This window comes from Papio anubis, chromosome 6, assembly GCF_008728515.1.
Source record: "Papio anubis isolate 15944 chromosome 6, Panubis1.0, whole genome shotgun sequence".
NCBI lineage: Eukaryota > Metazoa > Chordata > Mammalia > Primates > Cercopithecidae > Papio > Papio anubis.
The window spans coordinates 40,341,895-40,356,088 of NC_044981.1; the positions used below are offsets into that span (position 1 = coordinate 40,341,895).

General features: G+C 45.1%; 1 protein-coding gene across 6 annotated transcripts in view; it reads right to left on the minus strand.

Moving 5' to 3' along the window:
• CCND3 (cyclin D3) overlaps positions 1-14,194 on the minus strand; it is a 125,039-nt gene that overhangs the window by 19,189 nt on the left and 91,656 nt on the right. Inside the window, exon 1 of one of the 6 annotated variants that reach the window (XM_031666838.1) lies at positions 8,340-8,486. The exons of the other annotated variants lie outside the window; for them this stretch is intronic. The gene's annotated coding sequence lies outside the window, so the exon portion shown is untranslated. Of the gene's footprint in view, positions 1-8,339; positions 8,487-14,194 lie in introns of those variants that run through there. 6 annotated transcript variants of the gene reach the window in all.

The window sequence follows — 14,194 nt, forward strand, 5'->3', positions numbered from 1 at the left end:
CCAGCACTTTGAGAGGCTGAGGCAGGCGAATCACGAGGTCAGGAGTTCAAACCAGCCTGGCCAACATGGTGAAACCCCGTCTCTACTAAAAATACAAAAAATTAGCCAGGTATTGTGGCGTGCGCCTGTAATCCCAGCTACTCGGAAGGCTGAAGCAGGAGAATTACTTGAACCCTGGAGGCGGAGGTTGCGGTGAGCGGAGAATAGCACCATTGCACTTCAGCCTGGGTGACAGAGCAAGACTCCGTCTCAAAAAAATAAATAAATAAAATAAAAATTTTTTGTTGTTATTGTTTAGAGATGGAGGGGGCTTCACCATGTTGCCTAGGCTGGTCTTGAAGTCCTGGCCTCCAGTGATCCTTCTGCTTCCACCTTCCAAAGTGCTAGGATTACAGATGTGAGCCATCGTGCCTAGCCTCATTAATTTAATCCATATAATAGTAAACTTCTGAATTAAAGTATTATTATCCCATTTTACAGAGAGATTAAGCAATTTACTCAATTGTCCTACAGTGATGGGCTTTGGAACCAAGTTTGGCATGTAAAATCAACAAGCTTAACTACTGTGCTGTGATGCCTGGAGCAGCTGCAGCCATCTTGCAATAATGAAAGAAGGAGCTGCCGCCTGAGAATGACTGGAATGAATTTCCCTCCCTGATGATGTTGAGCTGCTGAATTAACCAATCCTGAACCACCTACCTCTGGACTTTTTGTGATGTATGAAATATATAAAATTTTCCTTATTGTTTAAGCTATGTTTACCCCTCAAGTTAAGTATCTTTACTGTCTCTACTTTCTCTACTAACACCCACCTGATGGGGCAACCTTCAATAGCAAACAGGCAGAGTTCTCCCAAACATTCAAGAAAGAAGTAATTTCAATTTTACACAAAAGCTTTCAGAGAATATAAACAGAGGTTCACTTCAAATCTTTTTTTTTTTTTTTTTTTTTTTTGAGGGGGAGTCTGGCTCTCTTGCCCAGGCTGGAGTGCAGTGGCCGGATCTCAGCTCACTGCAAGCTCCGCCTCCTGGGTTCACGCCATTCTCCTGCCTCAGCCTCCCGAGTAGCTGGGACTACAGGCGCCCGCCTCCGCTGGGTTTTTTGTATTTTGTAGAGACGGCTCACTGTTAGCCAGGATGGTCTCTCTCGGGATCTCCTGACCTCATCCGCTTTGCCCTGCCTCCCAGTGCTGGGATTACAGGTTTGAGCCATCAGCACTGGCCTCTAATCACTTTTTGAGATCGAGTCTTGCTCTGTCAGCCCAGGCTGGAGTGCAGTGGTCGTGGATCTCAGCTCTCACTGCAGGTAAGCTCACTCTCCTGGTTTTAATGGCATTCTTCCTGCCTGAGCCCCGAGTAGCTGGGACTACAGGCTTCACCACCTCGCCTCGTTGTTTTTGTATTTTTAGTAGAGACGGGTTTCACCCGTGAAAGTTAGCCAGGATGGTCTCGGGATCTCCTGACCTCGTCCGCCTCCGCCTCGCCTCCCAAAGTGCTGGGATTACAGGCTTGAGCCACCGCGCCCGGCCTCCAATCACTTTTAATGTAATGATTCCAAAACCCAACAAGAACAATATGTGAAAAAAATTACACTTATGAACATGGACGCAAAATCCTAAGCAAAATATTAGCAAACTGATTCCAGCCAATAAGTAAAAAGGGTAATATGTTGTGATTAAGTTGACTGTATACCAAACTGCATGTTATATTTATTATTTTCAAAAAAATCAGTATAATTGATCACACTAACAGATTAAAGAGGGAAAATCACATAACTACATCAACAGATACCTAAAAAGTGTTTGATGAAAGTCAACATCCATTCATAAGAAAAAACTCTTGACAAAGCAGGGACAAATGGGAACTTACCTAGTCTTACATAGGGTGCTACTGAAACCCCACAGCAAACATCTTAGTGGTGATACATTAAAAGTAAACCAGGCAAGCCAGAATGGTGACCCTATCTCTACAAAAAAAAAAAATAGCCAAACTGTAATCCCAGCACTTTGGGAGGCTAAGGAGGCAGGAGGATTGCTTGAGGCCAAGAGTTTGAAAGCAGCCTGGGCAACAAAGTGAGACCCTGTCTCTACAAAAAAATTAAAATTAAAATTAAAAATTAGCCAAGTAGGCCGGGCCGTGGCTGAAGCCTGCAATCCCAGCACTTTGAGGCCGAGGCGGTGGATCACGCAGGTCAGGAGATCGAGACCATCCCTGGCTAACATGGTGAAACCCCGCCTCTTGCTAAAAATACAAAAACTAGCCGGGCGCCGGGTGGCGTGGCTGTTTCTGTAGTCCCAGCTACTCGGGAGGCTGAGGCAGGAGAATGGCTGAACCCAGAGGCGGAGCTTGCAGTGAGCCGCAGATCGCGGCTACCACACCCCAGCCTGGCGACACAGTGAGACCTGCCTCAAAAAAAAAAAAAAAAAAAAAAATTAGCCAAGTGTGGTGGCACATGCCTGTAGTCCCAGCTACATGGGAGGCTGGGGCAGGAAGATTGCTTATGCCTAGGAGGTCAAGGCTGCAGTGAGCTGTGATTGCACTTGGGCAACTGAGCGAGGCCCTATCTCAAAAGAAAATAAAAAATTCAACTTGAGAAAGGTGATCAAATAGTAAATTTTAAATATATACATATATTTAAATGGAGGGTTGGCATGGTTCAGGGAGTCCAGTGTCTTTAGAGGCCGAGATCGATTCGAGAATAGAGTTATAGACCAGCCTGGTTAATGATGAAAATCTCGTTTCTGGTTGTACGAAGAAAATGCTGGAAGGGTAGGGCATTCCGTAATCCTTAGCCATCAGAAGCTGAGGGTGAAGAGATTTGAACCCAGGAGGCAGAGGTTGCAGAGCTGATACATATCTGTGCCCGCAACAGAGTTAAAGACTGCATCTCAAAAAAAAAAAAAAAATTAAAATAAATAAATAAATGTAAACCAGACAAGTGCCAAACATGCCAGTTCATTGGGCAGAACTAGGGCCTTTAGAAAGGTCTGGGAAAGACCTTGAGGTGCTGGCTCCTCCTTCATTACCAACCAGAATTTTCCTGGTACTAAGCAAGGCCGATCCTCAATGTTCTAAAGGTACCATCATATTCCCACCCAGTTCGCAACTTACACATGTTTATGTATGGCACCATCTTTCTTTCTTTTTTTTTTTTTTTTTGAGACGGAGTCTGGCTCTGTCGCCCAGGCTGGAGTGCAGTGGTGTCATCTGGGCTCACTGCAAGTTCCGCCTCCTGGGTTCAAGTGATTTTCCTGCCTCAGCCTCCCGAGTAGCTAGGACCACAGGTGCCCACCACCACGTCCAGCTAATTTTTTGTATTTTTAGTAGAGATGGGGTTTCACCGTATTAGCCAGGATGGTCTTGATCTCCTGACCTCGTGATCCGCCCGCCTCGGCCTCCCAAAGTGCTGGGATTACAGGCGTGAGCCACCGCGCCTGGCCCGGCACCATCTTTCTTTAGTCCTCAGATTTTAAACCCTTTACAGCAAAGAAGAATGGATTTCTCTGAGGAATCTGATAGCATGACCTAAATCTGATTGCCCTCTGGAAAACTGAAATTTATTTGAAGTCTAAATATTCTGCCTTAGAAACCTATATACATCTTGGATTCTGGCCCATAATATAGCCCTAATTGTTGTAATATAAAAACAATGGTTTAAGTTACTATGGTTAAGTAAAAGTTAACTCCACACAAACAACTGGCAGAAGGAGTTTTCCTAGGGGTTTTCAAACCCTCCTTTGAAAGACTGGGCCTATATTACTGTTGCAAAAGCCTCCCAGAGAGCCTCATCTTCACACTGCTTCCAGACAGATCCAGATCAATGGCCCAAGGCCATCAGATTAATCTCTCACAGACACTCCTTTCATCTTAAGTCCAAGGACCTGCTTATCGGTTAAATTTAAAAGACAACCAGCCTGGCTTTCAAAGTTTGCCTTCAAGAAGAGGCCCCAGCTGCCCTATCCAATTTTATCTCAGCCCTAGCACTCCAGCTCACCTCTGGGCCTTATCACCCACCACTGGCATCCTGCTCCTTTCTCCAAATCCAGCCTCTTCCCTTAAGGCCTAGCTCCTGGCCCATCTCTTCCATGAAGCTATGAGGGTATGGAATTGAGAGATTACAGAAATTTAGGGCCAGAAGGATCAATGACGCTTAAGGGCATACATCCACTTAATGGTTGTTCTAAACTATTCTCCTTGTTTCCTGTGAATAAATCCTGTTTTCTCCCAAAAGGATGGAAATTCCTGGGGGAAGGCACCACATCTTTGTAGTTCCAAAGGTTAACCTGCTGCAAGAGGTACACTGCATGAAGATGGGTGCTTTGATTCCTGCCCCCCTGCTCAGGCAATTCCCCTCTTTGGATAGTCTTTCCCCAACCTATTGTCAGCCATTCACAGTTCCAGATTCCTCTCACTGTAGGTTATTTGCTTCCATTTTCTTTATTTTTGTTTTTTTAAATTTTTTTTGCAGAGATGGGGTCTATATTGTCCAAACTGGTCTCGAACTCCTGGCCTCAAGCAATCCTCCTGCCTCGGCTTTCCAAAGTGCTGGGATTACAGGTATGAGCCACCAATCTTTACCTTACTTTATCTTTATTTATTATTATTGTTATTATTGAGACAGAATCTCTCTCTGTTGCCCAGGCAGACAGACCAGTGGTACAATCTCAGCTCACTGCAACCTCCACCTCCCGGTTCAAGTGATTCCCTGCCTCAGTCTCCTCAGTAGCTGGGACTATAGTTGCACGGCACCATGCCCAGCTAATTTAAGTATTTTTAGTAGAGACGGGTTTTCACCATGTTGGCCAGGCTGGTCTCGAACTCCTGACTCCAAGTGATCCGCCCGCCTTGGCCTCCCAAAGGGCTGGGATTACAGGCGTGGGCCACCAGGCCCAGCCTACTTTTTCATTTTTAAATTGTCATTAGTGTTGTTACAGCATGGAGCAAAAAATATATATTTACATTTTTAGCAAAGAGCCATACTTCCCCCAAACTCAAAAACCCCTGCTAGGTGAGTCATTCTATTCTGTACAGTAGAATTTGTATCATCCATTCACTTAGTCCACAGACCTTTATTGAGACCCTGTCAAACACAAGATATACCCGGGGCCACAAACAATACAAAGACAAATAAAACAGTTCTTTTCTCTTAAAGAGAATACAATCTCCTGGGGGAATTTAGATGTACTTTGCTTTCCTTCTTAATAATTTACCTTTACTTGATTCTTTAATTGACTCAAGTATGTGGGTTTGGGGCTTTGACTCATCATGTGGCCAGAAAGTTCCCTGAAATCAGGAATTGAATCTTCTAATTGTTTGGTATCTAGGTAGGGTAAGAATATGTTCCAGTTAATGTCAGTCGTGTTGGCATATTTATTAATGGTGCACCCTTTCACTCTCAGAAGCGTCTCAGTTCAGAAACAAGTGTTGGTCATGATGTGGAGAAACTAGAACATTCACACACTGCTGGTAAAAATGTAAAATGGTATTGCTACTTCAGAATACAGTTCTGCAGTTCCTCAAAATGTTCAACAGAGTTACCACCTAACCTAGCAATTCCACTTCTAGGTATACACCATGAAAAATAAAAACATACATCCACACAAAAACTTTTTTTTTTTTTGAGGCAGAGTCTCGCTCTGTCGCCCAGGCTGGAGTGCAGTGGTGCGATCTCAGCTCACTGCAAGCTCCGCCTCCCGGGTTCATGCCATTCTCCTGCCTCAGCCTCCGGAGTAGGTGGGACTACAGGCACCCGCCACCACACCAGGCAACAGAGCGAGACTCTGTCTCAAAAAAAAAAAAAAAAAAAAAATGGAAACAACCCAACATTTGTGGACATATGAATAAATGAACATAATATGGCATATGCATACAGTGGAATATCATTTAGCCATAAAAAGGAGTGCAGTACTGATGCATGCATGCTTAACTTTTCTAATCTTTTTGTATTTTTTTTTTAGTAAAGACTGTGTTTCACCATGTTAGCCAGGATGGTCTCAATCTCCTGACCTCATGATCCACCCGTCTCAGCCTCCCAAAGTGCTGGGATTACAGGCGTGAGCCACCGCGCCCAACCCATGCAAAAACTTTTATACAAATGTCAGAGGATTGGCCAGGCGCGGTGGCTCACGCCTGTAATCCCAGCATTTTGGGAGGTTGGTGGATCACCTGAGGTCAGGAGTTCGAGACCAGCTTGACCAACATGGAGAAACCCCATTTCTACTAAAAACACAAAATTAGCCAGGCATGGTGATGCATACCTGTAATCAATCCCAGCTATTCGGGAGGCTGAGGCAGGAGAATGGCCTGAACCCAGGAGGTGGAGGGTGCAGTGAGCTTGACATTGCCCATTGCACTCCAGCCTGGGCAATAAGAGCAAAACCCCATCTCAAGAAAAAAAAAAAAGCAAAGCAAAACCAAACAAACAAATGTCAGAAGATCATTATTCATAATGGCCAAAAATGGAAACAACCCAGGTCAGGCGCGGTGGTTCATGCCTGTAATCCCAGCACTTTAGGAGGCTGAGGTGGGCAGATCACAAGGTCAGAAGATCGAGACCATCCTGGCCAACATGGTGAAAACCTGTCTCTACTAAAAATACAAAAAATTAGCTGGGCGTGGTGGCATGTGTCTGTAATCCCAGCTACTCGGGAGGGAGGCTGAGGCAGGAGAATCGCTTGAACCAGGGAGTCGGAGGTTGCAGTGAGCCGAGATTGTGCCACTGCACTCCAGCCTGGGTGACAGAGTGAGACTCCGTCTCAATAAATAAATAAATAAATAAAAAATCAGGCCAGGTGCGGTGGCTCACGCCTGTAGTCCCAGCACTTTGGGAGGCTGAGGTGGGTGGATCACGAGGTCAGGAGTTCGAGACCAGCCTGGCCAATATGGTGAAACCTCATTTCTACTAAAAATACAAAAATTAGCTGGGCGTGGTAGTGGGCACCTGTGGTCCCAGCTGCTTGGGAGGCTGAGGCAGGAGAATAGCTTGAACCCGAGAGGCAGAGGTTGCAGTGAGTTGAGATTGCGCCACTGCACTCCAACCTGGGCAACAGAGCAAGACTCCGTCTCAAAAAAAAAAAAAAGAAAACAACCCAACATTTGTGGACATATGAATAAATGAATATAATATGGCATATGCATACAGTGGAATATCATTTAGTCATAAAAAGGAGTGCAGTACTGATGCATGCATGCTTAACTTTTAGTAGATATTTATATTGGCAAAAATCTGATACATGGTGGATGGATGGACAGAGTCTTGCTCTGTCGCCCAGGCGGATGGTGTAAGCTTGAAGCAACTCAAGATTCAGAGAGCAAATTATACCCATTCCTTCAAACAAGACGTTCTCCATAAAAGGGTGGCCTCAAAGTCCAAGCAAAGCAGGGGACAACGATCACCACTGCCACCCATTCTGTTCAGTCATTCAATCCCCTTGCTAGTGTTCTGTGCCTCACAGTGCACAGCCCTAGGCTGAGCTTCCTGGAGAATAATGGGGGAGAAGTCAGGATCTCCACTTTCAGGAGTTTCCCCTCAGCAGAGGGAAGCTGGTCATGTGCAGAGGAAGAAGACAGCACACACAAAGGCCACGGAAAGAAGCGCAGGCTGAGCAGAAGCGCCCCTAGTTTCTGAGCAGATAATCCAGGGGAGGTCAACTCTGCTGTCCCCATGAGATGTGGGGACATCAGATGCTGAGCCCTGTCAAACAATCCCAGCAATGCCTTCATCAAAACAGTCTTTGTGGCCGGGCTTGGTGGCTCACGCCTGTAATCCCAGCACTTTGGGAGGCTGAGGTGGGCGGATCATCTGAGGTCAGGAGTTCCAGACCAGCATGGCCAGTCAAGTGTGGTGGCTCACACCTGTAATCCCAGCACTTTGGGAGGCTGAGGCAGGCGGATCACAAGGTCAGGAGTTCGACACCAGCTGGGCCATCATGGTGAAACCTTGTCTCTACTAAAAATACAAAAATTAGCTGGGCATGGTGGCAGGTGCCTGTAATCCCAGCTACTCGTGAGGCTGAGATGGGAGAATTACTTGAACCCGGGAGGCAGAGGTTGCAGTGAGCTGAGATTGTGCCACTGCACTCCAGCCTGGGTGACAGAGCAAGACTCTGTCTCAAAAAACAACAACAATAAAAACAACAACAACAACAACAGTCCTCACTTACTTTAGCCTTCCCAACTGCTCCTCCACAGCTCCTTCATTGCGTCCCTCTAGATAAGCCAAGTCCCTGTCTGCTCATACACCTCCTCTATTCCTTCAGCCTCAGCTTTGACATTTCTCCAGCTCTACCCTCCACCCCAAACTCCCAGCCCACATCCCCACCTGGATGTCACACCCGTTACCTCGAACTCAAGATGCTCAAATCCTGTCCTTGTCCCTTCTCTTGTGTATTGTTTGTCAGTTAACAGTGATCTGCTGAGTCACCCAAGCTGAGAATGCTGACATCATTCTTTCTCAACTCCTCCTGCTCCTACAGTTTCCACATCAACCTGTAAGCAGGACCTGTCATCAATACTTCCAAAATGTCTCTGGAACCTGGTCCTTCCACTCAGTGCTCAGGTGCTCCCATCTAATACTTGGACTCCTGCAATAGCCTCTCCTCCACCAGTTACCCTCTCTAACCTGTGCTCCCCACAACTGCCCAAGCAGTCTTTCTTTTTTTTTTTTTTTTTTTTTTTTTTTGAGACAGAGTCTTGCTCTTTTTCCCAGGCTGGAGCACAGTGACGCAATCTTGGCTCACCACAACCTCCGCCTCCTGGGTTCAAGCGATTCTCCTGTCTCAGCCTCCCAAGTAGCTGGGACTACAGGTGCATGCCACCATATGCCCAGCTAATTTTTGTATTTTTAGTAGAGATGGAGTTTCACCATGCTGGCCAGGATGGTCTCGATCTCTTGACCTCGTGATCTGCCCGCCTCGGCCTCCCAAAGTGCTGGCATTACAGGCGCGAGCCACTGCGCCTGGCCAAAAAACGTTTTTTTTAAAGGCTGCCAGACATGACCTAAATTCTCCATCCAGCCTTATCTTTGCTTCCCCAACACACAGGCATCTACTCTCCAGGTCCCTGAGTGGCCCAGCATTGATGCTTTTGCTCAACTCACACGCTTCTTTCTGCCTAGAAATCCCTCCCCAATCTCCACCTCTTGAAATGCTCCATGTCCTTCAAGGCCAACTCAAATATCACCTTTGCAAAAAGCCCCAGAGGTGGCTTGAAGGAAGCTCTTGAAGGTGTTTCCTTCAAGGAAGCTTGAAGGAAGGTGTGATGTGAGAACCACAGGTTGCCCAACAGAGGCTACCCTAGTTGCTGACTAGTAAAGGGGAATTTGCCTTGGCCAAGTCACACTATTTCAGGGTCTGGGTCTCAGCTTAACAGAAGGAAAAGCGTGCTTTATTCAGGCTGCCTGAAGAGTACACACAATCTCACTGTCTCTAATACAGACCACAGAAATGAGTACACAAAGTAGAAAAGCAGAGCCAACAAGTGAAGCTGGATACCAAGGCAGGCAATCAGCCATGCTGTCCTTGACACAAGAGACCAAACTCCAATCAGAGAGGGAGGTGGTGAACATGGAACCAGACTTTCTCTCAGCTAAGGCAGTTACTGTGTCCCATAAAACATGGTAAAGAGGCATGGTAAAGAGGCATGAGTCAAGAGTTACAGAACCTGGGTTTGAAACCTAGCTCTGCCACTTAGTCTATAACGCTGGATGACTTACCTGGACTCCATCAAATGGAGGAAGAAACCATCAAATAGTCCCCTTTGAGCTGGCTGTTCCCTCTGCCTGGACCACTCTTCCCCTAAATCTCCACATAGCTCCTTTCCTCACTTCCCTCAAGTCTCTACTCCATTTTCACCTTTCCTGACCTTCTGAGATAAAACAGGAACTCTTCCCCCCACCTCTAGCACTGCCCATCATCTTTACCCTGCCATATCCCCAGTGCCTGGACCAGGGCCTGGCCGGGGGGAAGTAATCAATAAATATTAGTAGAATAGATGAATAAAGAATACCCACCCCACAGAGTTGTGAAGATGTTTTGAACTGAGCTTGGCCCAAAGTAAAGCTCTGTAAATGTTAAACCTTATTAGAAGAGCCTCCTACTGACAGCGTGCCACATACCAGGCACCCAGAGATGCCCAACAGGAATTGGGGGGTTAAGGGCCTCCCAGTCTTGTTGGAAAGACAGACAGAAGCTTCAGGAGAGGAGCACTTGCTCCTGTGTGTGTGTGTGAGTGTGCATGTGTGTTTATGAGTGTGCACGTGTGTGTGTGAGAGAGTAAGGAAGACCACCCCTCATATCGTCTTATGCCCAATTTCTGCCTCCAAAGAAAGAAGAAGTAAAAATTAAAAGGCAGAAATGAAATCCACAGGCAGACAGCCCGGCGCCGCACCCTGGACCTGGTAGTTAAAGATCGACCCCTGACCTGTTGGTTCTGTTATCTATAGATTACAGACATTGTATAGGAATGCACCGTGAAAATCCCTATCTTGTTTTGTTCGGATCTAATAACTGGTGCATGCAGCCCCCAGTCACGTACCCCCTGCTTGCTCAATCAATCATGACCCTCTCACATGCACCCCCTTAGAGTTGTGAGCCCTTAAAAGGGACAAGAATTGCTCACTTGAGGAGCTCGGCTCTTGAGACAGAAGTCTTGCCAATGCCCCCAGCCGAATAAACCCCTTCCTTCTTTAATTCCGATTAACCCTTTCCTTCTTTAACTCGGTGTCTGAGGAGTTTTGTCTGCGGCTCATCCTGCTACATTTCTTGGTTCCCTGACCGGGAAGCGAGGTGATTGGCGGATGGTCGAGGCAGCTCCTTAGGTGGCTTGAGCCTGCCCTGTGGAACATCCCTGCGGGGGACTCCGACCAGCCCGAGCGAGCGATGCGGATCCTGAGAGCACTCCCGGATAGGCATTTGCCCCGGTGGGATGCCTCGCCAGAGCAGTGTGTGGCAGGCCCCCGTGGGGGATCAATGCAGTGGCTGAACACCAGGAAGGAACGGGCACTTGGAGTCTGGACATCTAAAACTTGGTAAGACTAGTCTTTGAAACTTGCCCACTCTGTTTGAGTGGAAGCGTGGCCTGAACACCCATGGTGTGCCTTTATCGGCACTTTGGTTTTGGTTTTGATTTGGTTTGATTTGTTTGATAGGACCAGTCTTGGGAACTTGCCTACTCCATTTGAGTGGAAGTGTGGCCTGATCGCCCACGGTGTGCCATTATCGGCACTTTGGTTTTGGTTTTGACTTGGTTTGAATTGCTTGATAGGATTGGCCTTGGGAACTTGCCTTCTCCATTTGAGTGGAAGCATGGCCTGATCACCCACGGTGTGCCTGTACTGGCACTTTGGTTTTTGTTTTTGGTTTTTGACTTGGATTGCTTGATACTTTGGTTTTGGTTTTGACCTGGCTTGGATTTCTGGATACTCTGATTTTGGTTTTGATTTTGGTTTTACGTAAACTACAAAAGTGTGTGTGTGCCCTTTTTATCCGTTCTTTGTTTTGTGGTGTGCATGTGGTGTGAGCATGGTGTTTTGTCTAGAGGAAACATGGGTGAGGCACAAAGTAAGCCCACTCCACTAGGAACTATGTTGAAAATTTTCAAAAAAAGTATTTAAGGGAGACTATGGAGTACTATGACACCAGGAAAACTTAAAACTTTGTGTAAGATAGACTGGCCAACATTAGACGTAGGTTGGCCATTAGAAGGAAGCCTGGACAGGTCTCTTGTTTCAAAGGTATAGCACAAGGTGACATGTAAGCCAGGGAGCCCAGACCAGTTCCTGTACATAGACACTTGGTTACAGCTGGTTGTAGACCCCCCGCCCCCAATACACAGTGGTTGAGAGAACAGGAGCATAAGCGACTGGCAGAGGCAAGGAAAGACCAGCAGAGAGAGAAAGGAAAGAGAGAGGAAAAGAGGCAAAGAGAGAGAGAGGAAGAGACAAAGAAGAAGTCAAGGAGAGAGAGAGAGAGAAAGAGATAGAGAGGCAGAGAGAGAGAAGAAGAGACAGAGGCAGAAGGAAAATCAAAGAGCGACAAAGTCAAAGAGAGAAAGAAAGAGAGAGATATACAAGTAGTTAAAAAAGAAAAAAAAGTGTACACTATTCCTTTAAAAGCCATCATACCAATTCTAATTTGGACAAAATAAGGTCTTATTAATAGCAAAGGATAATTAAAATCCCAAACTTACAAGGTTTTCAACAAAAGTAAAGTTTGCTAAAAGTTAACAGTGTAACATGTATTATAGTAACTTCTATTCTTGTGGCCTTAGACAGTCTAGTCCACAGACATAAGAAAAGGTGCCGGGCGCGGTGGCTCAAGCCTGTAATCCCAGCACTTTGGGAGGCCGAGGCGGGTGGATCACGAGGTCAGGAGATCGAGACTATCCTGGCTAACATGGTGAAACCCCGTCTCTACTAAAAATACAAAAAACTAGCCGGGCGTGGTGGCGGGCGCCTGTAGTCTCAGCTACTCGGGAGGCTGAGGCGGGAGAATGGCGTGAACCCGGGAGGCAGAGCTTGCAGTGAGCTGAGATCATACCACTGCACTCCAGCCTGGGAGACACAGCGAGACTCCGTCTCAAAAAAAAAAAAAAAAAAAGAAAAGGTTCGCTTTGGAAAAGAATGGTTATCATCTTAGAAAAAAAAGGGGGGGGAAGGGGGGGCGGAATTTATACAAAAAGAGTGTTATATGGTAAATTCTTGTCCTGAAATAAATTAACTGGTTGTTTAACAAAAGAAATATTTGTAGTAAGTCAGAAAGTTAAGGCATGTCAAAAAATTGCCTGTAAAAGTCATAAAAGAAAAAAAAGTTATGAAAAAATGTGTGTTAAAAAAAGATTTATGCAAAAAAAGTTGTATAATTTAAAAGTAACTAGGCCTCCTGAATGTAAAACTATTGGGAAAAAAAAACAAACAGTTTATGTGCAAGGTGTATAAGAAAAGCGAAATATACCTTTGGTAAAAGGATTTTAAGGAGGCATAAGAATGTACATTTTTACCTACATTAAAAAGTTAAAAAAATTATTGTTTTGAAGGTTTAAGCAAGTTTTAAAATGTTAATTGCAAAGAACATTCTGTGTGTAAACATATTAGCTAAAGTTAAAGAAGTATCATCCAGTTTTTCTGTGAACTGGACATTAAAGTAAAAGCATAACAGGTTTTTCTTAAAGCACCAAGTTGCTCTTTAGCAAAAATTATAAAAGGTTGAAAAGAGTCTATAAAATCTTACCTATGGTCAAACATTAAAAATTAAATAAATATGTCTACAAGGTTTTATTAAAATTAGGTTTCACATTAATAACACACTAATATAAAGATAACATTTAGCTTATCTGGTATAAAAATCATACAAGAAGCATTGTTAAATGTAAAATGGTATTTGCCTTTCTTTGGTTTAAAAACTAATAAAAATAGGTGCTAAAGGAAATTTCTCAGTAAAAAGGCACTAAGGACTATAAAGTCCACTGCCAAGATCCCCACATTTAAAACAAAAGGTCAATTTCTTAAAAATTAGATATTTGGCTTATCTTCCACTTTCTTTTCTCGAAAAACAAACAAACAAACAAAAAAACTAAAAGTCTTTTAGCACATGGACCACTCCTAGAATTTCCAGTAAACCAGCACCAGCCTGAAGATCACATTCTCATCGAAAGATGGAAAGAAGAAAAACTCAAACCAGCCTGGGAAGGACCCTACCTTGTGCTGCTAACCACCAAGACTGCCGTTCGTACATCAAAAAAAGGATGGGCTCATCACACCCGAGTCAAGAAAGCGCCACCCCCTCCAGAGTCATGGGCCATAGTCCCAGGGGAAAACCCTACCAAACTAAAGCTAAGAAAAATTTAACTCTTTTAATCTATTATATTACTCTTTCTTCTTTCCTCGTTCTATTGCTGGCCATCTAGTTATTAATATAACCAAGTCAATTTCGCCTCAAACTGTTGCATTTAATGCTTGCCTTGTTATACCCTGTGGGGACTTGCCAAGTCAAAGACAGCTTTCTACTTCAGAAAAGTTCTTCTGTCCCTCCTGAGTCTCCTCAGACTAGGCATTAGTAAACTAGGATCATTTAATCTGGGGACATTTCGATAAAGACCCCAGTGCCAACCAAGGGTGTTGCCCCCCGATGTAGAGGTTTCATGCCATAGTTGGTCCAACATTCTGTGAACCACTGAAGAGCAAGGATGGACTGCCCCAA